The sequence below is a fragment of the Petaurus breviceps genome, unplaced genomic scaffold, assembly GCF_028583685.1.
Source record: "Petaurus breviceps papuanus isolate PSGF00001 unplaced genomic scaffold, PetGlider_PUasm1.0 183, whole genome shotgun sequence".
In the NCBI taxonomy this organism is placed as follows: Eukaryota; Metazoa; Chordata; class Mammalia; order Diprotodontia; family Petauridae; genus Petaurus; species Petaurus breviceps.
In genome coordinates, this window is record NW_027185791.1 from 7,236,709 (window position 1) to 7,264,282 (window position 27,574).

At 36.5% G+C, this 27,574-nt stretch overlaps 1 long non-coding RNA gene across 1 annotated transcript; it reads right to left on the bottom strand.

Moving 5' to 3' along the window:
- Positions 1–10,967: 10,967 nt before the first annotated feature.
- Positions 10,968–16,164, bottom strand: LOC138160969 (uncharacterized). Its single transcript, XR_011168225.1, has 3 exons — positions 16,063–16,164; positions 13,190–13,323; positions 10,968–11,156 (listed from the first exon to the last, which is right to left on the bottom strand). It is a non-coding gene; the product is annotated as an uncharacterized lncRNA (long non-coding RNA).
- Positions 16,165–27,574: the final 11,410 nt, after the last annotated feature.

The following is a 27,574-nucleotide window of genomic DNA, read 5'->3' on the forward strand; positions in this document are numbered from 1 at the left end:
CCTAAATGAATATTCTTCAATGCACTTTCCAACTGCCACTGATAGCTCTCCCTCCTTCCCGCTCCTTATTTCAATTCCTCCCTTTGCTTTTTCACCCATTTTCTTGTTAGACTTATTCCTGAGACCACAAAATTTATTTTCCTTCACTGCTAACCATTGAGTTGATTAGAGTTCTTCACATATTTCACTCTATCAATTGTTTTCTTACCCCCATCTTCTGTTTAATTCACCATCACTTTCTCCTATTGAGACTATTGAAAAACAATGATTGTCACCTGAAGGTAGGATGTTGTGATCTGTGGTCCATGATGTTTCTACACTATTCATAAATCAACACATTTTCTATTTAATTTCCACTTTCACCATTGTCTTCCATTGTACTTTAAGAAAAACATCTTAATGTTCTTTCTGTTGTTATTTTGTGGTTGTTACTTCATCATTAATGTCATAGGGCTTTTTTTATCTTTTTAGGGATTTTTGTCCTTTTTGTTTCTGAGGGATACTTTATTGAGTTACTTGGTCATTGTATTTATTTACCTTTGTTGCATGTTCTTGTTGTCCAGGATGTTTGAAAAGCAAATAATTTATTCAGTTCTACTTTTCCTTATAGAACTGCTTCAGGGGAATAAAGCCAAAACGTAAAAAACCCAAAAAGCAAAAGAAGGGAATTATTTGAGATCTCCCCCAAACCCCTCCAAATATCTGTAAAAAAATGACTCTGAAAACAAATTCTAGGGCTGCTTCCCTTCTCAATGAGAGTGGGTGTGGTGAGAAGAGGGGACAGAATTTGGAACTCAAAGTTTTTAAAACAATTTTTAAAAAATTATTGTTACATGCAACTGAGAAAAAGATATACAGGCAATAGGGTTTAGAAATGATTGAGTATAGGGGCAGCTAGGTGGCACAATGAATAGAGCACTGCTCTGGAGTCAGGAGGACCTGAGTTCAAATCTGACAATAAACACTTAATACTTATTAGCCCTGTGACCCTGGGCAAGTCACTTAAACCCAATTGCCCAGCCTTCACCCCTCCAAAAAGCAAAAAAAAAATAATGACTGAGTGTAACATATCTCCAGTCCAAGACAGCATGGAAGATCAGCAGGAAAAGTATATCAGACCAAGCTGGGAGCAAAGTGCAGTCCAGCATAGGCCATGTCAGGACAGATGGAGTTGGAGCAGGCCTCAGAGGACTGAATTTCTGGAAGTTGTAATGGTTTCCAGACTTCTCAACCCACAAAAACCAAGGAGAGTGTGGAAGGTCAATGGGGTAACCCTGTGAGACATGGGTAAAAGAGAAGCACAAACTGACCCCATCCCTAGGGTGGTAGAGTTGGTGGCATTGGCAACAGTAGCAACAGCACCTGCAGTCTGGGTCCACAGATGGTGGGGGATCGAGCAGTTTATGCAAAATCCATGAAGTACACCCACCCCCACTCCCATCACTCCCACTGGAAGCAGAGTCCTATCTTAATAAAAAGTTAGAAGGTCAAGTATTTGACTGGGAAGATGAGAAAAGAGAGCAAAACAGACTACAGAATCTTACTTAGGTTACAAAGAAGATCAAAACATACAACAAGAAGAAGACAATAAAATCAAAGCTCCTACATCCAAAACCTCCAAGAAAAATAAGAACTGACCATAGGCCATGGAAGACTTTAAAAAGGCTTTTGAAAATCATGTAAGAGAAGTCGAAGGAAAATTGGGAAGACAAATGAGAGTGATGCAAGACAATCATGAAAAACAAGTCAACAGCTTGTTGACTTATCATCTCCTTTAGGAGACCCAAAAAAGTTCTGAAGAAAATAACACCTTAAAAAGTAGACAAACTCAAGTGGCAAAGTAAGTCCAAAAAGCCAAAGAAGAGAAGAATAACTTAAAAATTAAGTTGGTCAAATGTAAAAGGAGGTCCAAAAGCTCACTGAAAAAAAATAATCCCTTAAAAATTAGAATGGAGCAAATGGAAGCTAATGACTTTAAGAGAAATCAAGAAATTATAAAACAGAACCAAAAGAATGAAAAAGTATAAGGGTGAAATAACACATTGGAAAAACCACTGACAGAGAAAATAGATCCAGGAGAGATATTTTTAAAAATTATTGGACTACCTGAGTGCCATGATCAAAAAAAGAGCCTAGATATCATCTTTCAAAAAATTGTCAAGGAAAACTGCCCTGATATTCTAGAACCAGAGTGTGAAATAGAAATTGAAAGAATATATCCATCACCTCTTGAAAGAGATGTGAAAAGGAAAACTCATAGCAATATTGTAGCAAAATTGCAAAGTTCCCAGATCAAGGAGACAACATTGCAGGCAGGCAGAAAGAAAGAAACAGTTCAAGTACTGTGGAAACACAATCAAGATAACATAAGACCTATCAGCTTCTACATTAAGGGATCTAAGGGCTTGGAATATGATAATCTATATTTTAGAAGAGTTGGGTTAACACCAAAAATCACCTCCTAAGCAAAATTGAACATAATACTTCAGGGGGAAAAAAGGATATTCAATGAAATAGAGTGCTTTGAAGCCTTATTGGCATTATGGGAATGAGAATATAAGATCTCCCCTGCCCCTAGGCCCTTTGATAGGCTTAAGTGACTCTCAGAAACTTCTTTGATTTGAAAATATACTCTGCCTCCTAATAGGCTGAATGTGGTCACATGGAGCCTATGGCAGGAGGCTTGTTTTTCAGGAATGCCCACATCTGGTTGCTTTTTGATTGGTCAGTGGGTCAAGAGGGTTGTGACATTCTCTGAGACAGGAGAAGGCTAAATATACCCTGATGTGAGATTTTGTTTTGGAGTTAACTTTGAGAAGAGTTATGTAATTTGACCAGACAAGACTCTGGGCAGCCACTGAACTCCCTGGCTTTGAAAACCCAGATGTTGGTGCTTCCCTTTCTAGTAACTGACTAGGTATGGATGAAATGGTCAGACAGTTGGAAGCCTGTCTGACGATGTTTCTCTGTATTTGTTGTCTGCTTGTAACTAGTTTGTATTCTCTAAAGTTTGGGGTGCTGACCTTTTCCCCCTGAACTAGGTAAATGAAATATGTTTGAGCAAAGCAAGATTGTCAGCCTATTTTGAGTTGCTTGACTTTAGAAAAGCAGATATAAGAACCTGTGTTGGCAGCCACCCTGAATAAACTAGGGTACTTGCTGCTACATTTGATGAAAAGACAAGAGCAGAATAGAAAATTTGAATTTCAAATGCAAGTATCAAGAGAAGCATGAAAAGGTCAACAGGACAGAGAAATCATATTAAAGTTGAACTTTTTACATTCTCCATGGAAAGATGATATTTGTAACTCATGAGACCTTTCTCAGTATCAGGGTAAATGGAGAAAACACACACATGTTACACTACATATTTATACATATACACATGTGTATGTATATATATATAATATTTACAGATGATAGATAGATAGATAGATAGATAGATAGATAGATAGATAGATAGATAGATAGATAGATAGATAGATGGCACAGGGTGAGCTGAATATAAAAGGATGATAGTTAAAAAATAAAATTAAGGGGTGAGAGAGAAATATATTGGGAGAAGGAGAAAGGGAGAGAGAGTTTGGGTAAATTATCTCACATAAAAGAGACAAGTAAAAAGGTTTCACTATGGAGGGGAAGAGGGGGAAGGTGAGAGGGAAATGAGTGAACCTTACTCTCATTGAATTTGGCTTAAGGAGGGGAAAACATATATCCAATTGGGTATCTTTGCCTTCAGGAAAGTAAGGGGAAAAGGGATGGGGGGGGTGGGCAGGAGGTGATACAAGGGACGGCAGCTTGAGGGAGGCAGTAGTCAAAAACAAACACTTTTGAAAAGGGACAATGTTAAAGGAGAAAATAGAATAAGAAGGGGTGGCTGGATAGGATGAAGGGAAATGTAGTTAGTCCCACAACATAACCATTATGGAAGTGTTTTTGCACAACTACACATATATAACCTATATTGAACTGCTTCCTTCTCAATGAGGGTATGTGCAGTAAGAAGAAGGGAGAGAATTTGAGACTCAAAGTTTTAAAAACAAATGTTAAAATTTATTTTTAATGCAACTGGGAAATAAGATATATAGTCAATGGGATTTAGAAATCTATATTGCCCTACAGGCAAATAGAAAGGAAGGGGATAAGGGGGTGGGGGAGGAGGTGATAGAAGGCAGTGCAGATTGGAGAAAAGGCCAATCAAAATGCATGCCATATTGTATGGAGGGAGGAGAGAGATGGGGAGAAAATTTGGAACTCAAAATCTTTGGAAATTAATGTTGAAAACTAGAAATATATAAATAATTAATTAAAAAGAAAAGCTTCAAATAAGTCTTTTACTGAGAATTCATCTTCTTTTTGTATATTGTTAGGCTCAATTTTGCAGGATATGTCATCTTCAGGTCTAATTCAATTTTTTTTTGCTATTTTGAATATATTATTCCATTCATTTTAGGTTTTTTCTTTCACCCTTACAAAGAGAGTTCCTATAAATATTTTTGTACATATGAGTTATTTTCTTCTTTTTTTGATGTCTTCAGGGATGCAAAATTGCTTTCAAGAATGTCTGGTTGAATTCACAGCTCCACTTATAATGCATTAATGTTCTACTTTTCCATTTACATCAACTTTTAAAATGTGATTGGTATGAGGTAGAAAGACAATCGTTTTGTTTTTATTTTTTTTCTGATTATTAGTAATGTGGAGAAATTTTTTGCATGTTTAATAGCCTGATATTTTTCCTCAAAAAATAAAACAACTTTCTATATGTGGAGGCTGGTGGTTCATGCCTATAATCTGCTATTTATGGGGAATGAAATTCTTAACTGTTCGAGGGATAGAATATATTTATTGGGCATCCACAGCAAGTCCATACCCAACATGGTGAACCCCTGGGTTTTGAGGACTATCAGATTGTCTATGGAAAAGCATTTGTATCAGACCATAAATCTTTGCTGCTCTTCCAGCTCTGGCAATATTGTGAGACCCAGTTTCAAAGACAAAGCAAAGAAACAATGACAACAATAACCAAACAAAACCTCCCTCTTTATAAACTTTGATCACTTATTAGTTGAGTTTGATCTATGATTTAGTGTTTATTATCCAATTTTTAAATAATTATACTAAAATTGTATATCCTTTGATCCAGCAATACCACTACTAGGTTTGTATCCCAAAGAGATTATAAAAAGGGAGAAAGGGACTACATGTATAAAAATATAGCACTTGTAAAGGGGGCAGAGCCAAGATGGTGGAGGAAAAGCAGAGACTTGCTTGAGCTCTCCCCCAAACCCTTCCAAATACCCATAAAAATGACTCTAAACAAATTCTAGAGCAATTGAACACACCAAATGACAGAGTGAAACAAATCTCTAGTCCAACACAACCTGCATGGTGGACAGGAGGGGTCGATCACACTATGCTGGGAGTGGAGCACAGGCCTGAGAGGACTGAAACACTAATAGCTGTGACAGTTTCCAGACTTCTTAGCCCACAAACACCAAAGACAGCATAGAAGGTTAGTCGTAAAACTCTGTGGGATGTGGGTGAAAGAGAAACATGGTCTGGATGGGATCCGGCCACATAGCATTGGAAGTGGTGATAGCAGCAGCAGCAACAGCATCAGTGGCTGCTTTTAGAGCTCTGGACCCATAAATGGAGTAGGATTGAACAGTTTATACAAAAACCCCGAAGCCCGAGATAGTATGCCCACCCCCACTCCCACTCCCACCACCACCGCACTGGAAACATAGTTCTACCTTGAAAAAGAGTTAAAAAGTATAGTATTTGGCTGGGAAGATGAGCAAATAGCATAAAAATTCAGACTATAGAATCTTACTTTAGTGACAAAGAAGATCAAAATATACAACCAGAAGAAGACAACAAAGTAAGAGTTCTTACATCAAAAGCCTCCAAGAAAAATATGACTTGGTCATAGGCCATGGAAGAATTCAAAAGGGATTTTGAAAATCAAGCAAGAGAAGTAGAGGAAAAATTGGGAAGACAAATGAGAGCAATGCAAGAAAATCATGAAACAAGTCAATAGCTTGTGAAAAGAGACCCCAAAATAACTAAGAAAATAACACCTTAAAATAGAGTAATCCAAACCTCATAAGAGCTCCAAAAAAAGCAATGATGAAAGCAGAATTGAGCAAAGGCAAAAGGAGATCCAAAAGCACACTGAAGAAAATAATTCCTTAAAAACAAGAATGGAGCAAATGAAAGCTAATGACCTTATGAGAAATCAAGAAATTAAGAAACAGAACCAAAATAATGAAAAAATAGAAGACAATGTAAAATACCTCATTGGAAAAACCACTAACCTGGAAAATAGATCCAGGAGAGAGAATTTAAAAATTATTGAACTACTTGAAAACCATGATTTAAAAAAAGAGCCTAGACATTATCTTTCAAGAAATTATCAAGGAAAACTGTCCTGATATTCTAGAACCAGAGGTTTAAAAAATTGAAAGAATATACCAATCACCTCATAAAAGAGATCTGAAAAGGAAAACTCCTGGAAATATTGTAGTCAAATTCCTGAGTTCCCAGGGCAAGGAGAAAATATTGCAAGCAGCCAGAGAGAAACAGCTCGAGTATTGTGGAAATACAATCAAGATAACACAAGACTTAGAACCTTTTACCTTAAGGGATGCAAGGGCTTGGAATATGATATTGCAGATATGATATCCAGAGGTCAGAGGAGCCAGGATTAAAACCAAGAATCACCTACCCAGCAAAACTGAATATAATACTTCTGGGGGGAAAATGGATATTCAATGAAATAGAGGACTTTCAAGCATTTTTGATAAAAAGACCAGGGCTGAATAGAAAATTTGACTTTCATATACAAATATCAAGAGAAGCATGAAAAGGTAAACAGAAAAGGGGAATCATAAGGGACTTATTAAAGTTGAACTATTTACATTCCTACATGGAAAGATGATATTTATAACTCAGGATATCTTTCTCAGTTTTAGGGTACCTGGAGAAAAAATATATATGTGTGTGTTTGTCTGTTTTTGTGTGTATACACATGTATGTATGTATATATATGTATAATATTTACACACACATCTATATATGTGTGTATATATGAATATTTGTATGCATATATGCATATATCCATATATATGCACGTGTGTGTATGTGTACATATAGGCTAGAAATCTAGGGTCAGCTGAATTTGAAGGGAAAAAATTAAGGAGTGAGAGAGGAATGTACTGGGAGAAGGCAAAAGGGAGAGGTAGAATGGGGGTGGATTATCTCACATAAAAAGGCAATAAAAATATTTTACAATGGAGAGGAAGAGGGGGTAGGTAAGAGGGAATGAGTGAACTTTACTCTCCTCAGATATGGCTTAAGGAGGAAATAACATAAACACTTAATTGGGTGTGAAAAACTATCTTACCCTGCAGGAAAGTAGGGGAGAAATGGATAAGAGCATGGGGAATGACAGAAGAGAGGGCAAATGGGGGCAGGGGTTAATCAGAAGCAAACACTTTTGAGGAAGATCAGGGCCAAAGGAGAAAATAGAATACACGGGGGGTGGGACAGGATTGAGGGAAATACAGTTAATCTTTCACAATATAACTGTTATGGAAATGTTTTGTATGACTGCACATGTAAAACCTATATTGAATTGCTTGTCTTCTCAATGAGAGTGGGTGGGGAGGGAGGAAGAGAGAGAATGTGGAATTCAAGGTTTTAAAAACTAATGTTAAAAATTGTTTCTATGTGCAAGTGGGTAATAAGATATGCAGGCAATGGGGTATTGAAATGTATCTTGCCCTACAGAAAAATGGAAGAAAAGGGGATGAGATGGTGTGGAGATGGGGATGATAGAACAGAGGGCAAATTGGGGAAACAGGTAATCATAATGTACATTATCTTGGGGTGGAGGAGGAGAGATGGGGAGAAAAGTTGGAACTCAAAATCTTGTGGAAGTGAATGTTGAAAACTAAAAATAATTTAAGAAGTAGAAACAAAGCCTAAAAAAGAGGAAAACTTTGGACAAGACAAACAACACGTTCCCCAGTGTCTTAGTCAAGACATTCAACAAGGTGATGTAGCTATACTGAGAAATTCTGGTATTCAAGGAATACACATATGGGGCAAATTAACTGAAAAACTATACCATACCTAATTGTGTAGAGATTGAACAAGTTCCCTATTTATAAAATATATTCTGAGGTAGGTGGAAAACCTATAAAGATAATTCATGACAGCCACTCCTTAATCTTAGTGGTTCCTTCTAAGACTACCCCCTTCCAATTTATCCTATGTATATCTTCTTTGTGCAGAGTTGTTTGCATGTTTTCTTCTTATTTTTTTTTTTTGCCTGTCCTTGTATCCCCAAGGTTTCTTGCATTACCTGGAATCCAGCAAATATTTAATAAATATTAATTGACTTACTGAATAACTGCAACTGCTTTCCTTCTGGAATTACCTCACAATTTACACTGTATATATCTTGCATGTACTTTATCACATGTTCTCTCCTTCATTAGAATGTGAGCTCCTTGAGTAGAGAGATTCTTTCTTCACCTTTCTTTATAACCCTTTCACTTAGCACAATTTTTGGCTTGCTGTGAGTTCTTAATAAAGGATGGGTGACTGACTGATTAATTGACAATTAGCTCAACAGACTCTTAATGAAAAAGATGAACTGGAAGTGATATCAAGGCTGTCTGATTCAAGTAATGATTCAACAAGTGATATTTCAAGTGCAGATGAAATGTATTAAAACCCAAAGGTGTTACACCAAAATGGGAAGAAATCCATTTCAGATGGGGCAAAGAATTGAATCCAGAGGTAATACATGTACTGACTAAAATTCCAATTATAATGATTCTTACCAAATAAGTGCATCTCACAGAACAGGATCTTTCATTTAGTTCAGGGGCAGAAATGCAGTTCAGTTTTTCTGATGATGATAATGTGAGCAGGCCAAACAGTTAGGCCATGTATACAGGTGTATATATCAAGAAGTGAAGTGATGAAAACTCTACGATTATTCCACCTGTGACGAGACTAACATGATGGCACAGGCAACACGGGATGAGTTGTACATGTAGCCAAAAGACAATACAGAAAGAAGGTTACTTACGTCATGTGTTCATTGATGTGTTTGTTATTACACATTAATTGTTGCCTGTTCCAAGTACATTTCTATTTTATTGGTTTGTTGTTTGTTTCCTGGGTTCTCTACTACGATATCGAAATGTTATAATTTCATGTTCGGTTAGTTATCAATCATTTCGCTGTTAATTTGCGGAAATGTTAATACTTATATATGTTATAAGTATATTAGTATTGTATTTATTTTGGCGCTGCGTTCACTTGCTTGTACACAATCAATATGCATTCTTTTTTGAAAGCTTAATAGGTTGAATCCTACATCTGTTGCAAACTTGTGGTCACTGAAGTCGTTTAGTAGGTTAATTTTTACACTGTCCTGGGTCTCTTGCATGTACAGTTAATGTATGTACACTGTGAATGGTATCTTGAAGTGATTATGGGGGACCATGTGCTAATCATCCTTTTTCTGTTCAATACAATTGTTTATTTTTTTATGTTTCAATGTGTATTTACAAATGTCAAGTATGCTCAGGATTTTTTTCAAGGGACTGCAAACTTTCTGGCCCCAGGGATGAAGAAATGCTTGTTTATCTCAAGTACCAATGAGATTATTCAACATCTAGAAACTCTGGAAACTGGACAAAGATTCTGGCATTTTCATCTAGAGTGCTTCTGGGTCCCACTGCTTCTGGAAAAATGACAAGTTCCAGTCCCACACCTTTGACAAGGTGGTATTTGACTTTGAAAGGTAAATAATGATAGACATCGGATCTAGGACATAGCCCAGATGTCTATGCTGATTTTTTTTTTTTTTACCACGGGTTGAGCTGCAGACATCAGTCTTGTTTCTTCTCAGCAAAAGTAAAAACTTGGAAAAGAGTCATGAAAAGTAGAAATAACTATTTTTTCTGTGCATGCAACTGAGATGTAAGAATAAAATGTGTTGGCGAGACTGACTTGAGGATTCCTGCGCCCCTTCTCCTTTACCTTTTGAGATATTTTCTTGGAAGTGGGGATTCATTTCACTTTTATCAGCCTCATCTATCTCTGCCTTCACATACCCCTTCCCCAGAGAATGTGGCAAAAGTAGCCATGCTGTTTCTACTTCCCCCAGTTTTATTGAGGGGAGCAGCCAGCCCCTTTAAGATTATTATCACTTTAAACTGTGTATGTTTACAGTTTGGTTTTTTTTGGTATTCACATAACATTATACTAAAAGCTGGAAAACTAGATCCTGGATCAATTCTACTTATTGAATGTTAAATGACAAAGGGAAGCAAATTTAAATTTTTGAGATTTTATAGCCCCAATTTAGATTTACCGACATAAGCTGCCTAGTGTTCATGCCACATATTTAACTGAGATTAGTGTATTAAAGAGTGAAAAAGACATATCCAGGGTTAATCTTCTGAAATACAAAGTGATAATAAAGCCCAGATAGCAAGTGGATAAAACACTGTCAATTCTTACTTACCCTTTCAAGTCCCTGGCAACAACCATTTTTTTTTTATTTCCTTGGAGTTTGGATGGGAGCAGTTAAAAAGAAAGCCATGCCCCAACAAAGTGAGAAGGGATGTGTTACTCCCTACTCCCCTTCCCCCCCTCCATCCCTGGGATAGTTCAGCCTGACTTGCTCACTGGCACCACCTGGTGGGAACTTGAGTTAACTGAGTCCTGATGAGTACTGTGTCTGTGATCATGATTTATAGCTGACCTGCACAATTTGGAAGTTAAAGTAGGGCCCCAGATTAAAACAAGCTAAACTTTTTATGGCCTCAGATAGGTTAGACTAGAGACAGACTGTTGATGGATGGTTGACACAGGTCATGGGACAAACAAGGGAATGCACAGTTTCAATCTTAAAATTTATTTATTTATTTATTTTTGCTGGGCGCTCAAAATCCTTTGGCAAGCACAAGACACCTGTGGGCCATATGTTGTGCAAGACTGATGTATAGCTTTCATCTATGTAATGACCATAACACTTTGTGAAGAAATATTCTGTCACTCTTTGTTTTGAGAGACCTTTTAAGGTCCTAGCTTCCCAACCTTCCAACTCCTCCAATTTGGTTTTCAGTCTGTAAACAGTAAGAAGGAAAAAAAAGGACAAAATATTTTGAGGCCCCAAGTTGCCCAATGGAAATGTTACCATGAATTCCTCCATTTCTAGGGTCACATTCTCCTTCCTTAACTGCTTTTCTGAACAATGAGAATGATGGTGTGATTTAAGATTTGCTCCAATGACCTTGATAGAATATATTCTTACAACTCAGAAGAGAAACTCACTCCATAAGATTTCTCAAATAGTTACCTGACATGAAATGTCAGACCAAATTAAGGGTAGGCTTTATTCTTTCCTTTAGATCTCTAAATTTCTCTCATACAGCCTCATTAGCTTCACTGACAACTGGATGTGCACCAGCCTATAGAGCCTCTAACCCTCCCCCTAATGCAGAGTGAATGAAATGACCATAAGAAAGGGGAAAAAAGTAATATTAGAAAAATGGGAATAATATGAAGAGAAATAACAAAAGCTTGATTGATACCATGCAATGGCACATTTCTCTTTTTGTCCATTTTTCTTTTTTTTAGTTTCTTTTACCCTTTAATACTAATCATAACTGTGCCTGTTAGGTTAACAAAACCATATTTTGTATAAAAATACAGTATAAAATAAATAAATGCAAATTTATTTTTAGATAAATTGGACACATCAAAGTTTTTTTAAAAAACAGATGGACATACACAGATATACAAATATACAAACAATTTCATAGAAGAATCACGTAAGAACAATTCAGGTTTTTTTGTTTGTTTTTACAGAATGAGCCTATTTCAATTAAAATTATATAAGTAAATGGAAGAGTATGAATATGAATCTTCAGAGATAAAGGACAGACACAGATAGAAAGAAAGAGTTTGCTTGAAAATTAAGAAAAGATAGACAGAGGAAGGATAAGCCAGAAAGGGTTGACTCTGGCTAATTTTTCTTATATTCTACCATATTTCCCACTGCTTCAAAACTCTTTTTTTCTTCTTTCTTTGTTGTGGACCTGGAGTATTCAACCTCTCATAGCTTCAAACTGTTTGCAGCAAAACAAAAGCAAGTTAGCTCTGTCTTGGGGTTTTCCGTGAGCTTAACTTGCATCCTGCCATGGGATCCCCATATCTCCAGAAGCAATATGAACAGTAAGAGAAAAGAACTCTCAAGGAATGCCAGAATTCTCAGAAGTTAGTCTTCTGGCTTTCCTAAAGTACACTTCATCAATTGTGAAGATACTCTTTGTTGATTTTTAACTTTCAGGGACATCTGAAGAGCTCTAATTCAAGTGAATTAGAATACTTTCCCAGGTTATTTGTATATGAATTTCTACACTAAAGTTCATCTAGCAATTTTTTAAAATACTCTTAAAATACAGATTTTCTTGACAGAAAAATAGGTCAGTAATATAATTGACATAAGACATAGTCATATTACTCATTTAAAAATAATCTGTCTCAGGAAAACAAGAAAAATATTATGAAAATTATACAAAGGGTCAAGGGAATATTGATGCCCCGTCCATATCCAAGGTAAAATAACAACTAAAAAATAAATCTGAAGTGGTATTACAGTAGACTTGGAGCTGTAGTTACTAGTAAAAGTTTAACAAAAAGTTTATTTAATCTGCATTGTTAACAGTTACTTCATTGCTTTCTTAAGTACAAACAATTAACAAAACAGATCACCAAGACTTGATCTGTAGCTTCATGATGTGGAAATGCTCACACTGAAAATTTAACAATCAGGTTCTCAAGACCTGCATGAGCTAGCTCTATCACTCCCCGGGATTCAGGCCCTGTTTTTCTAACATAAAAAAATGATTCTAACTACTTTGTCCCTCAGTAGAACAAATATTGCCATGGAATTTGCTTTCAAATATTTATTCTCTCCCTTCCCTGTCCTGTGAGTTGGTAACCTGTAATCAGTACCAGCTCTGGGATTAGTGGCAAACTGAGATGAGTACTATACTCTTACCCCAGATATCCCAAAGGGTATTTTCTATTTAGAAGGTTTCTGATCTCTAACCTCTAATATGATAAGTGCTATTCCAGTGTCTTGTGTACTTACCTAGGAGTCATGATTTTCCCACTCAGATTTTGTTTGGACAGATCTACTAGTACAAAGGTCTTGCTCAATAGAAGAAAAGTTACCCCTGCTCTCCCCACTTCCCATCTCCAGCCAGGATAATTATGGTTTATTTTCTGAAAAGGCAGAAAACACAGACTTTCCCAGATTCTTATTTCTTTAAAAAAAATCAACTAGAATGGACCCAACAAACATAGAATAAAGTACATGTCATCAGAAATAATGTAGCAAAAATTAAATCATTTTTCCAGCAAAATTGGAAGGAGAAAAATATGTTACATATGTTATATATTGGTAAGAGGAACAAACATATTATTTCATTTCTCCATCCAAGCACAAATGTGAAAGGAAATTAAACAGGATCGATTCAAAATGTCTTTGAGTTAAATCATGAAGAATAAAGACAGAACAAATCCTCAGGGAAGCAACTGGGGTAAAGAGGTTATTAACACTTTCTCATCACAGTGCTCCTGTGGGAACATGTTTGATGGAGGTCCCTTTTATTCCTTGCCACTTCGGAGCAGGAACAGATATTTTGTTTCCTGTTGATTATGATGACTCTTTTAATTGGCTGCTAAGGCAGAATTCCATAGATATAATTTATTTTTCTGGCCCCTTAGGAATCTGCAAAATTAAGAGTCTAGTTGGTATAGATCAGGCTGTACCCCATGGAGATGAAATAAAAATAGCTAATGAGGAACATTATAGCAATCATCCTAATTAAGTTTGAATGATTAACTTCTAAACCAATTAAAATTCTTTTCTTAAAGGCATCTTCATCTCTTTCTAAAACAAAAATACCTGCCTGCCTCAGTTTCCTCATCTCTAAAATGGAGTTAATAATACCACTTACCTCCTGAGATTTTTGTGTTATCAAATAAGATAATATGTGTAACTTAGGATGGTGCCTGGCATATAGGAAACACCTAATAATCGATCAGTAAACACTTACTAAATCCCTATTATGTATAGGCACTGTGATGGGCATTGGGGATACAAAAAGAAGCAAAGGACAGGTCCTGACTAAATGCTTATTTCCTTCCTTCCTTAACTCCATTTTACAGATGAGGAAACTGAGGCAGGCAGTGGTTAAGTGGTTTCCTTAAGGACAAACATTATGTGTCTGAGGGCAAAATTGAACTACAGTCTTTCTGAATTCTCTATCCACTACATCATGTAACTGTCTCTAAGAAAATAATTTTAATTGGTTGAGAAGGCATCATCTCCCTTTGTTCTTTATAGCAAAGATTGTTTTTGTTTGTTTGTTTTGTCTAGGTATCACTAGTAACGGCACAGTGTCTGGTATATTATAGAAGTATAATAAATTCTTCTTGTATTGACTTGCATATGCTTTGTTATTATACTCTGCAAATCACATTGTGCATATTTTTACTTTGAAAGCAAGATTTACCTTAGAAAAGCAATAGAAACATATTTGCATAGATTTATAATTTTTTTTTGCTTTTTGGAGGGCAATTGGGGTTAAGTGACTTGCCCACGGTCACACAGCTAGTTTTTGGGTTAAGTGTCTGAGGCCAGATTTGAACTCAGGTCCTCCTGACTTCGGGGCCGGTGCTGTCTTCACTGTGCCACCTAGCCACCCCTATAAAAATATTAATATGGTCAAAGAGCAGGAGGCACTAAAACGTATCTCCCTCTAACTCTTTAACAAGTATCCAAAGTGTGACTGCCTTTTAAATGTGATTTCAAGATTACCTAAGAAGCTTTTTGCATAAAAGAGCAAAGTTATCCTCCTCTTCCCATAAATGATGTCTGAGATTTAGTTCTTTGGTTTAGGCCTCTATAAAAATACCAAGGCATGGAAAAAATAACATATATACTGTATACTTCTGTGAACAGATTTTGATGAGGTTAAGAAAAATGAAGTCACACAGTCTTAGGATTGTGAGAAAGCAAAAAGTGTACCAGGAGAGAAGAAAAGTCAAAAAGAAGGGGACATTGGGAGAGGCAAGTACAAACTTGGAGTATTTCACAGGACCAGAATGTTGACATTTGGGCATATTTGGAAAAGTCAAAAAAAAAAAACAAATTTTGTTTTCTAGAAATGTGGAAGAACTTTGTCACAAATGGAAGGTTTCTTGATGTAATTAAATAGGTTGGGCCTCACTAAAAAAGATTTCTAGGTCTCTTAGGCTGAAAACTGAAATTATGTGAAATACTAGAGTCCTAATAGCTTTGTTAAAGGGCAAAAGTTGACTTAGTGATAGGGAAAGAATAATGTTCCAATCAACAAAGGGATGTCCTGAACAGAAAATGTATGTCCACTAAGGATAATGCATTATTTCAGCTGAACACAGCTTCATTGCCTTGTTCATGCTATTAGTCAATGGTGTGAAGTTTCTAGAGAGGAACCCATCACCTCATGGCCAATCTAATCAGGAAGTCATATCCATAGTTTTAGCCTAAGACCCCCGATTTAACCAAACTTCAAGGATGCTTTCAATATTATTTTAAAGAAAAACTAATTTAATTTCCCTGGGGAAGTGGGAAGAGATGGTAGTATATTACTCCCCTCTCCCACATAAGAAGTATTTACTGTCTTTTATTTAAAGGTCCAGATTCCCCATGATTATGGGGAACCCTCATGAATTAATCCCTTGACCAAGCACCAATGCATGTAATCTACTTACCTGTAACTTATAGAGAGCTATATAAGACACTGTGAAATTGAATGATATGACCCATGTCACAAAATTAGCATGTCAGAAACAATTTAAACACTGATATTTCTAACTTCAAGGTTAGATCTCTAATACACCTTTTGGCACTAGCCCTGCACATATGAATTCATTATAACTAATTTAATATTTTTAGCTTTAAGTATTGAAACTCACCATATTTCTGGAGATAGAGTGTTCTGAAAACTCTCTGTCCTAAAAGAAAGGTTTACAAAATGTTGGCAGTTTGGCTTCAGGATAACTTTCAAAACCATAACCAGCTGTATTTTAGCGAATTTCCCCCGTTGGCACAGCTACAGCAAATTGTTTATGAGTGATTGAATTTCTGGGAAAAAAGTCCCTCCAGGCCAATGCAACAGTAATATCCCAAGCTTTATTCTTTAATTACATGTATCCATAGTATTTCCTTATAGTAAAAATGTGTATTCAATTTTCACAAGTGTAGTTCACACATCTGTATGGCAAGACTTGAAATGTTTTATAAAGCAGAGTATTAAAATTAATGTTTACTAATACGGTAAGATAGAACATTTACTAAAATTTGATTTTATTTTAAAAATTTATGTGACATCAACTTAATATTGAAACTTTCCTCTTTTTAATCTCTTTATTCTAAGTCAATGTGCATGGGTTCATCTAGGGAGTGACAATCAATACAAAAAGAGAGTAAGTGTCTGGGTAGATTCCCTACAGTCTAAACCACTGGGCAGTTTCCAGAATGTCAGGGCCCTGTAGGATTAGTTTTCTCACCTTGGAAGTATGCAAAAATTATATAACTTATGCCATTAGACAACTTTTTAAATTCCTAATTATATTGAGGAGATACTCTAGTCTTGGACTTGTCCCCATCTCTAATAATTTATAAACAGTTATGTGACATTAAGCAAGATGACCCCCAATGGCATCTCCAGGGGCAATGGAGAAAATGTGATTCCTGGCCCATGATCATGGTACCTGACATCTGAACTCAAAAGTATCCAGGAGCTTTGCAAATGACAGAATCGTTGGTATTCCCCTTAGGAATGAATCTATGACACATATTCTGAAGTTTTAATGTCCTTTGGCAAGTTTAGAAATGGCTCAAAGTAGGTTTTGATTCACTTTGATTCAATTGTAAACTTCCCTAAACACAGAAGTTGCAATTCATGACTAGGCTCCTCTCTCTGACTAGTTTACAATCTTTTACACATAACAAGCACTGAATAGATATTTGTAGATAGTATCAAACATTCCAAATACTACAAAAGAATCATGAAGAATTTTTGAGTTGAAAGGCAATTTAATCCAACCTGTGCTTAACCAAGAATCTCCACTACAATAATTTCCCTCAGAAGACATAAACATGCCAACTTTAAGTTTTGTCTTTCTCCTGCTCAATATTCACATTTACCTCCTCCATTTAACACATGATTTGTCTTTTTCAGGCCCTTCAGAACCAAGTTTGTCAGTGACCTTCTTTAGACTTTCCATATAGGAACACGATATTCTAGGTGTGATCAGTATGGCCTTTTTTAGCTAGACAGACAACAATGTTCTAGAAAATATTTCTTGAATAACACAACTTAAGCACATTAACATGCAAATTGAATCCTCACCTTCATGAAAATGGTTGAGTTCCAAAATCTACTTTTACATTCATGGTCTAGAATTTTGAATTTGTTTTTTTTTCTTATTAGCTTGACAAAAATCAATAAACAAAAGCATGTTTACATAGAAAAGAAGATTAATTTATGAAATTTTGAATCTCTGTTACCTACAATTAATTTTTAAAGTGTATTTCAAATTTAATGTAGAATTACTAAATCTTTCCTACTTATCAAAGATACCCATTGAAATTTCTTTTGTTCTTTTCTGAATATTTTATACTCAATTATTTAAATTATCTTTATTAATATTTTTCATGAGCCAAAATTTCCTCTAGCATCCTTTCCCTTTCCCCTCACAGAGAGCCATCCCATACAAAATGTAATATTGTAAAGAGAAAAAAATTGACCAGTACATAAAAATATGAAAATATGTGCAAATATGAGACCATTTTACCTCTCCCACTTTTGTAAAAAAGTAGAATAAAGGTATCTTCTTATGTCTTTATTGCAGTAATGTTTGTTCTTTGTAATTTTACAACACTTGCTGTTTGTTTTGTGATTTTTCTTTCCATTTGCATTGTTTTAATTCTTCTATAAAGAGTTATCTTGACTACACACCACTCTGAATCAGTTCACATAATCCCATAATTTTCTGTATTCATCTTATCTCTCACTTATTCCAGAATAATAATATTCCATTGTTTTCATGTACCACAATGTTTTTAGCCATTCTCCAATAAATGGATAGTTCCTTTTCCCCCAATTCTTTCTTACCCGCCTGCCATATAAAATGTTGCTACAAATATTTTTAAGTGTATGGGGATTGTCATCTTAACAGCAACCTTCTTGATTTTTAAACCTAGAATGAGAATCTCTGGGTCAAAAGTCATGGACATTCTATTCCAATTTGCACAATATTAAATTGTTTCAAAAGTAGGTATACTGATTCACTACTACATCAACAACTTGTTAATGTACCGATCTTCCAACAACCTCACCAACATCATCTATTCACATGTTTTATAAGAATTACAAATTGTATGTTGTGAGGCAAAACTCAGGGATGCTTTGATGTGCATTTTTTACATTAGTGATTTAGACAATTCTTTCATGTGGTCAATAATAGTTTGTAATTATTTTTTATAAGTGTTCATATATTTTGGATATGAAGAAAAATTATCACTAAAAGAAAAAGCAAAGAATGTTATATTAACATACCATATTATGTATATGTTCATAGATATGCAAATATATGTATGCTCATTATTTTTCTTGACTACCAAATATATCTATATTAATAGTTTATATATATATATATCAGATAAGCAGAATCAGAGAAATTTGATAAACATATTTCACATTTGATTTCTTCTTATCCTCTGTGCATTAAATTTGTTTATGTCTACATGAGGTTTTTTTTTTCCTGTTCCATGTTGTTAAAATTACAAATTGTATTTTCTATAATGTCCTCTTTTTTTTTTGGCTAAGAATGCTTATCAAACCTACAGCTATGAACAGTATATTATCTGCTTTTCATCTAATCTTTATTTTTTCTTTAATGAAATGATCTTTAATATATATATATTTTTTGCCTTTTGGAGGGAAATTGGAGTTAAGTAACTTGCCCAAGGTTACATGGCAAGTTTGTGTGTGTGTGTGTGTGTGTGTGTGTGTGTGTGTGTGTGTGTGTGTTAAGTGTCTGAGGCCAGAACTGAATTATGGTCCTTCTGATTCCAGGGCCAGTGCTTTACTCACTGTGCCACCTAGCCGCCCAATGATCTTTAATATTAAGGACATATATCAATCATAATATATACTAGAAAAAGGCATAAGATGTTGATATAAGCCTGATTTCTGCCATATTGATTTTCCTTTGACCCAGAAATGTTTTTCTCAAATAAGGAATTCTTTCCTAAGTAATTCATGTTTTGTAATAAATAGAAGATAATCAAGAGAGGTAATGCACTTGGATTAAGGGGAGTAAAAAAAAAGACTTCTGGTAAAAGGTGGGATTTTATATGGGACTTGAAGGAAGACAAGGAAACCAGGAAGTACAGAGGAAAAGGGAGAGAATTAGGGGATGGAGCCAAAATGGCAGAGTAAAAGAAGGAACAAATTGAGCTGATCACCAATAACCTCCAATGCCAATAAAAAATGACTCTAAAATTTTTTTTAGAGCTATAGAACACACAAAGTGACAGAGTGAAATACAGCTCCAGGTAAACTCAGTCTGGTAAACTGAAAAGAAGGGTCTATCACACCAGGCAGGGAATGGAGCACAGTCCCATATGGACTACACCAGCACAGGCCCATGGTACAGACTGGCCAGAACAGACCCCAGGGGACTGCCCCTGAGGTGGTGGAGGGATGGGGGGAGATATAATAGAGGACAGACTAGGGGAAGGTGGAATCAGTATGTTTGCCGTCTGGGGTGGGGTGTAGGGAAGAGTTGGGGAGAAAATTTGGAATTCAAAATCTTGTAGAAATGAATGCTGAAAACTAAAAATAAATAAATAAAATCTGGAAAAGGGAAATCATTCTTAAAATGAAGGATAGTCAATGAAAATACTCAGAGTTGAGAGACGGAGTTTCTTGTGTACAAGGTACAGAAAGGAGGCTTGCTTGTATAATGGGATTAAATAGTACATGGGGGGAGAGGGCATTGTGGGAGATGGTGGGTAGGTCAGAAAATTTGAAGCTCTTAAGATTTTCTTACACAAAAGAGATGAAAATAACACCTCAGGACAAATATTGAGCAGTAGAAAATAAATAAATAAATAAACAAACAAATAAACAAAAATAAGCATAGGAGCAGTACAAGGGCCCTCCTGGGCACATCAGAGAAGAACTGAAGAGAATTTCCAGGATGAGATTTTTCCCTGTGAAGAGTACACACCTCCAGAGAGGCAAGGTTCTGTGTCCACTTAAACAACAAGAGATAATGCCAGGGATTACCTGGACACAGGAGCTCCTGAGACAAGAAGGGGGTACTAGGTGTCAGCCTCAGAAGATCAAGGAAACCTCTCCTGACAAGAAACTCCAGACACAACTGTGCTGCAGAGTTGGAGGGGAGTGGGATGTGGAAGAAACCAGCACAGGCTGGTGAATAAAGAAGCAGGGGGGGGGGGAGTTATTCGGTATTTAAGTTTCAGTACTTCAGTTTATACTATTTCTTTTTTCTTATTGTCTATTTAAGTTTAATTTTAAAAAGAGTAAGAAAAAAGAGTACATGGGTGTGAGAATATTGAGATGTAAGGAAAGAGAGGAAAGTTCCAGGTTATGAAAGACTTTGAATGACAAATAGGTTTGTATATTCAATTCCAGAAATGATAGGACACCACCTGAATATTCTTGTTTCTGTTGTTTGTCCTTCATTTTCAAAGATCACCAATGGCATCAAAGGGTGATGTATTAACTTGCCTGTGAACTGGATCTAAGTAAAGAAAAGTTGCTCAAGGTCATCAACTTTTGTTTTCCAGGGTTATTGAAGTCCAGCAGCAAGATAAAAGTCAGAACAACTGGAAATGGTCTAGAATTCAGTGAATGACTTTGGGGTCTTTTGTGTATGATCAAGCTCTAAACATTTCAAGCATTTGTTCCAGTCACTTTCATGTCATTGAAAAAAAAATTTCTCATTTGCCTATTCTAGCAGAGAAAGTCTTTATGTGCTTGAGGCACATAACACCCTAATTCACCAAAGAGTTTGAACACTGTCAGTTATTTTCCACTTGGTTTATCCTGTTTGTCATGAGATGGTTTTACTGAGGTGTAGCTGCTGTACATGCTTGTAATGCTGTGCACAGAAGCTTTCCAGAAGAACTGCTACTGTGAATAGCTTTTTTAAGATTCTGATTACTCAGTATAGTGATCACTCTATTCTATAACAAAAGCAAATCATCCATGGAAAATCAAGGTGCAGCATAATTCAAAATACAGCATTCACCATATTTCAACTTATCACAGAAAATCACAATATAATATTCACAACATAGTCTCAAAGCAAAATAGTCACTTAAGTTAATTCAATCAGTCACTTATCAGTAACAATAGTCAAAGTACTCAAAGCACAATCAGTCACTTATTCAGTAAAGCCTTAATAAGTATCATACACAAAACCCTCCACCCCTTAGGTGACTAGTAAACTATAATTCTATAATTACTCATAACCCAAGGAAAGGTCTTTTCTTCATCTTGACTTGGGGCCAGTTCTTAGATTCCATGGCCTTCCATGGATCCCCTTCCATGGCCCCAGATTCTACCTGGGTTCAATGGCAGACAGCTCCCAGTTCCCTGACCAACTCTCCAGGAAGGTCCTGTCCATACTGGACTTCACAAGGTCTGGTCCCTGTCAGCTCCTTCATCATTTCTGCTCCAAGGAATTCAAGGATCAACCAAGCACAAACTAACAAAGTCTCAGCATCCTGGTTAAGCTTGAGTCACCTGCACTCCTGGCTCCTGGGCTCCAGGGCTCCTGGATCCTGGCTCCTGGGCTCCTGGCCTCCTGGCTCTGCGCTCCTAGAATCCTTTTCAGAAGAAGCTCCACCAAGACAAGTTTTCAGGACTCAGTTCTCCATTCTTCTGTCACTCTTCTGCCGCCAGATCTCGGTCTCAAGGAAATTCTGACTGTGCCTCTCTGGGGCTTTTCTCATATACACAATATTACCTACTTCACTTCCTTCGGCCAACCCCTTCCTGTTATGTCAGTTAACAGGAGACAGGAGTTCATACCTTCTGTTCCCCAAATCAGAGGCTTGATCAGTTACTAAGTGCTAAGTCCTTGTTATTTTTGCCAACACAAAGGGATCTTCAAATTCAAAATTACATTCCCATCACAATGCTACAGCTCTTTGGAGCTACAGGAAAGAGTTGGGCAACAGGTAAACACCAATGGTGGATGAACAGCTCTGAAGAAGTTTCAGCAAACCCTCACACCGGAGGAGCTAGTCTTTCCTGAACAACCCTTACACCCCCCAGAGGGTATTAATTAAGAGGATGAGGGGACAGAGCCAACATGGTGGAGTAAAAGCAGGGACTTGCTTGAGCTCTCCCCCAAAACCCTTCAAATACCTGTAAAAATGACTCTAAACAAGTCCTAGAGCTACAGAACTGACAAAATAATAGAGTGAAGTACAACTCCAGCCCAAGACAACCTGGATTGTTGACAGGAAGAATATATTCCTCTTGTCTGGGAGTGAAACTCAGTCTGGCATGGGCTATGACACCATTGACAAGGCCAGAGCAGGCCTCAGGGGATTGAATCACTGAAGGTGTGGCAGTTTCAAACCCACAAACACCAAAGAGAAGAAAGCAAAGAAAATCAGTAGGAAAACTTTGTAGGACCTTGGTGAAAGAGGAACACAGTAGAGCTGGGGTCCCACCCCAGCCTACAGAGCATTGAAGATAGTGGTGGCAGTGCAGCAGCAGCCACTGCTTCTGGATCTCTGGGCCCATAGACAGAGGATGATGGAGCAGCAGATAAAAAACCCTGAAGACTGGGGCAGTTCACCTAACCCCACCCCTACCCCATTCCCACTGGAAGCAGAGTCTTACCCTGACAAAAAGCTAGAAAGTCTAGTATTGGGCTAGGAAGATGAGCAGATAGCATTAAAAAAGTCAGACTATAGAATCTTACTTTGGTGACAAAGAAGATCAAACCATGCAACCAGAAGACAGCAAAGTCAAAGGTCCTGCACCAAAAGTCTCAAAGGAAAATATGAATTGGTCACAGGTCTTGGAGGAGCTCTAAACAGATTTTGAAAATCAAATAAGTGAAGCAGAGGAAAAAAATGGGAAGAGAAATAAGAGTAATGCAAGCAAATAATGAGAAACAAGTCAACAGCTTATGAAAGTAGACCCAAAAAAATACTGAAGAAAATAGCACCTTTAAAAACAAACTAACCAAAATGGCAAAGGAGGTCCAAAAACCAATGAGGAAAAGAATGCCTTAAAAAGCTGAATTGGTCAAATGGAAGAGGAAGTCTAAAACCTCACTGAAGAAAATAATTCCATAAAAAATAGAATGGAGCAAATGGAAGCTAATGGCATTATGAGAAACAAGATATTATAAAACAGAACACAAAGAATGAAAAAATAGAAGACAAGGTGTAATATCTCATTGGAAACAGCACTGACCTGGAAAATAGATCCAGGAGAGATAATATAAAAACTATTGGACTACCTGAAAGCTAAGATAAAAAAAAGAACCTAGACATCGCCTTTCAAGAAATTATCAAGGAAAATTGCCCTGATATTCTAGAACCAGTGGATGAAATAGTGGAGTGTCAACACAATACTCATAGCACCTATGGCAACTATGAATATGCTGGTATAATTCTGAATCACAAAATATAGAGCACTATCCACATGGAAGTCAGAACCAAAACATTTATTCAAACACCAGAAAGCTGAATCCCATCACCAGAAAGTCAAATCCATCAGAGCAGCAAAAAAATATAATCACAATAGCAATGCAGAGAGCACTGCCATCCTCAAGCCTTCCCCTTGCTAAGGCCTTCTCACAAACAAACACAGCTTGCTACCTGCTTTGTCTCTCTCCCTCAGCTCTAATAGCTCTGAACAACTTCCTCTAGGGTCTCTTCCACCCTTTCTGTTCCACCCCTTCCAGTTCCACCAGCTCAGCAAACTCCTTCCAACACAGACTCAAACTCATATGATTTAAGCTCTCACATAACTCAAGAAAGTTTCATGGGCCTATTAATAGAGGGGAAAGATCTTCTCATTAAGATAAAAATACATTACCATTACATTTGACCCCAAGACCTTTCATATCCATTACATAGTTAATGGGAGTTTAGGGGTAACTGGTGTCAACAGAACCGTGCAACAGTATAACAAGGATAATGCAAAATAAGCACATAAAACAATATCTAAGAATGGGGCTTGAGGACAAGCACCACATCATTCCCCCCTCGAATGAATGGGGCCCATAATCTTGGGGTAAAGAACAAAGGTCTCTTCTTCCATAGCTACTTCCTGCTGAGATTGGACATAGAGCTGTCCCTGTCCCAAGAGGTCTCATTTGAGAGGGTAATTCTTTAGCTGGCATCCAGAGCTTAGCTGATGCCAGGTCCAGGCATGACACATTACAGTCGTAGATAGGGGGTAACATACAGATTAAGGGATGAGGATCTGCAGGTGATAAACCTGAAGGAAACAAAACTAACAAACAAGTTTAATAGACAATAAGCCAAAAAGAAACAAGGAGACAATAACAAGAAGCCGGGTAGATACAGGGTCAGCTGTGCTCCAATAGAACAGCCTTATACGTTCTTGTTTACTCTTTTATAATTTGCAATTTTGGGGTCATCATTCTGGCTATAGATACACTTTCTTGAAACTGAGCTGGGACCTGGCCAATGTCCTATTGTCCCTGCAGGTCCGACGAACTTGACTACAATGTTTCAGGAGGATTTGTAGGGGCAGTTCTTACTTCCCTGCTTAGGCTAAGATTAAGCCCCTTTTCTTGGTGCATTTTGTATAGCTCATTATTTGGAAAACCATCGATTCTTCCAAAATCTAGCCATGTTCTCAATAGAGCAGTAAAAAAATCTTTTCTCATCAGTCTATTACAACTTTGAATCCACTGGTTTTTACTCTTCTCTCTTGAGGAAATTTATATTTTCCCCACTCCCCTAAGTCACATGTGAAATCTTACTCAGCAACTATGAAAGAGTATGTCTATTTCCTCAATTACTAGAATCAGAATTATGTGCTAATAAATGGGGGGAGCAGTCTTCACTATTATATTTCTATGAGAAACTGTTAAGGAAATACTATGATAAACATCAGTATCTCTGACCATGAAAGCAGTTTTCATTACCTCTTCATTTAAATTCCTCATATAATCCTTAAGTGAATGCCAGGGTCTATCTCCAGTAGGCCACATAGAGTCAGTAGAATTCTGCCTGTTACATTTGTCTGCAGCAAAAGCCAACAGATTAATTGTATTGTTACCTTCTTGCATGTGTTAATCCCTACAAGCCTTCTGTACAAAAGGATTCTGACTAATGCCTATAAATTTCAAGCAATCCACACTATCTAGCCATACTCCTCTACCTCCTTCATTACTGATCTTCACCAACCAAGACACTAATGATTCTCCCATGTTTTGAGTGACCTACTGCTCAGTAAAATCCTCAATTACTTCCCTAATCACCATATGGCCTCCTTGGCTTTCCTGAAAGAGATCCTATGAGAAAAACCCATAGGAATATTATAGTCAAATTCCAGAACCTCCAACTCAAGGACCCCCTGCTTCACGAAACAAGAAAAATAATTTAAATATGGTGGTATCACAAGTAGAATCACACAAAGCCTAGCAGTGATGACACAAAAAGACTGCAAGTCATGGAACACTATATCTTGGAGAGGAAAAGAACTGGGACTTCAGTCAAAAATATCATACCCAGAAAGATGAAGCATAATCCTGAATGAAAATGTGGGCTCTCAGACTTTCAAGACTTTGTTTTAAAAAAAACTGAGCTTAATAGAAGATTTCCAAGCCAAGAGAAACATATGGTACACCCCAAAGACTGATTACAAGGGATTCAATAAGGACAGACCATTTACTTTTCATGTATGTAAAATGTATGCTATGTCTAGTATTGTTATTAGCAATTGGGTAGTTTGTAAGAAAGATTGGGAGCAGAACTGAGTGTGATATAATTTTAAAAAGTAAAACCATTTAGGAAAAGCTAAAAAATAATTATACAAATGAAGCACAACAGGTGCAATATATAGAGAAACTGAATGAGGGAGGAAGACTGTCACTTCTGGTAAACTGTTTTCATTGGGAAAGGGTTTAACAGAGAACAATATGTATATATTTTGCGGAGTATAAAAGTCTTCTAAATTCAAAAGAAATAAAATGGTAAGGGGATAGAGAGGGGGGAGCAGACTAGGAAGGTATCTCTAGAGGGGAGGGGAGGGGAGGGAATAGGTTAAAGGGCACTAAATAACAGTGTTTAGATTTATGGGAATGGGAAGATAGGAGAGGGATTTGGGGAGAAGGGTAGGCTAAGAATAGGAGGGCAAGGTAGATGGCAGAAGTAAAGTAGAAGAGTCAGGAGGGAGAGGAAATGAGATATAGAAACAAAGATCAGGTATAGAGTTTGTTAGAGAAAGTATATGTCTATATATGTATATGTGCCTATGTATATATTTATATAAAAATATATCTGAGCTTAATCATAGTCTTCTGGGGAGGGGGAGGAAGGACAAAAAAAGAACAAAGTAAAAAGTTCACAGCAGAGAACAAAAGAAAACTAGCAAATAAAAGAAGGATAGCACTTAACACAATGTGTAGCATTTGTAATACAGACTTTCTTGAATTGAAAATTTGTAGTTACATATTTTGAATCCTCTCCTGTTCTACTATGCACATGATATACTTTTTTTCTTTTCATTTAAGTTCCAATATATGTTTATGATTTTTTTTTCTTTTCTATATTCTTTATTTCTGTTCTGTTGTTTTTCTTAATTTTTTTAAGGAATTAACTTAGAAGATACTATACATCATTTATCTCTATTTTGCCTTTAGTGCTTTTCTAAGTAAATTAAATTTTCCTCTTGTTCCTCCCCTTCATCTTGTTTTGTTGGTATTTTTTTTGCATTTTTTTTTCTAAAATGGATTTCTTTACTTTGTTCTCTTCATTATTTAATTTCTCTTTCTGTGTGTTCTAGATTTTTATTCTTGTATTCATAGACCTTATACTTGCTTATTCCTTTTTCTTTGTATTCCTCATGGAATTAAATATTCCAAGCATATATTTTGTTTCCACTCTCAAATTCTTTCTGTGCTATTGTCTTATTGATCTTGCCTTTGGCCCCATTTTTTTTTATTTTTATGTTGTGCTTCACTCTTAGAAATACCAATTCCTACAGGAGATAAAAAGGATAGGATTATTGTCCCTTTGTAGGAATTTTCCCATGCTCCTGATGGTGCAATTCATTATTACTTTTTGCCATTTTCATGATAACTTTTTTCCCCCATTTGCCATGGAAATCCTTTCTGGATTCATGCTTTTTCACCTTTAAGTATTTCAGTTGCCCTCACTAGTCCT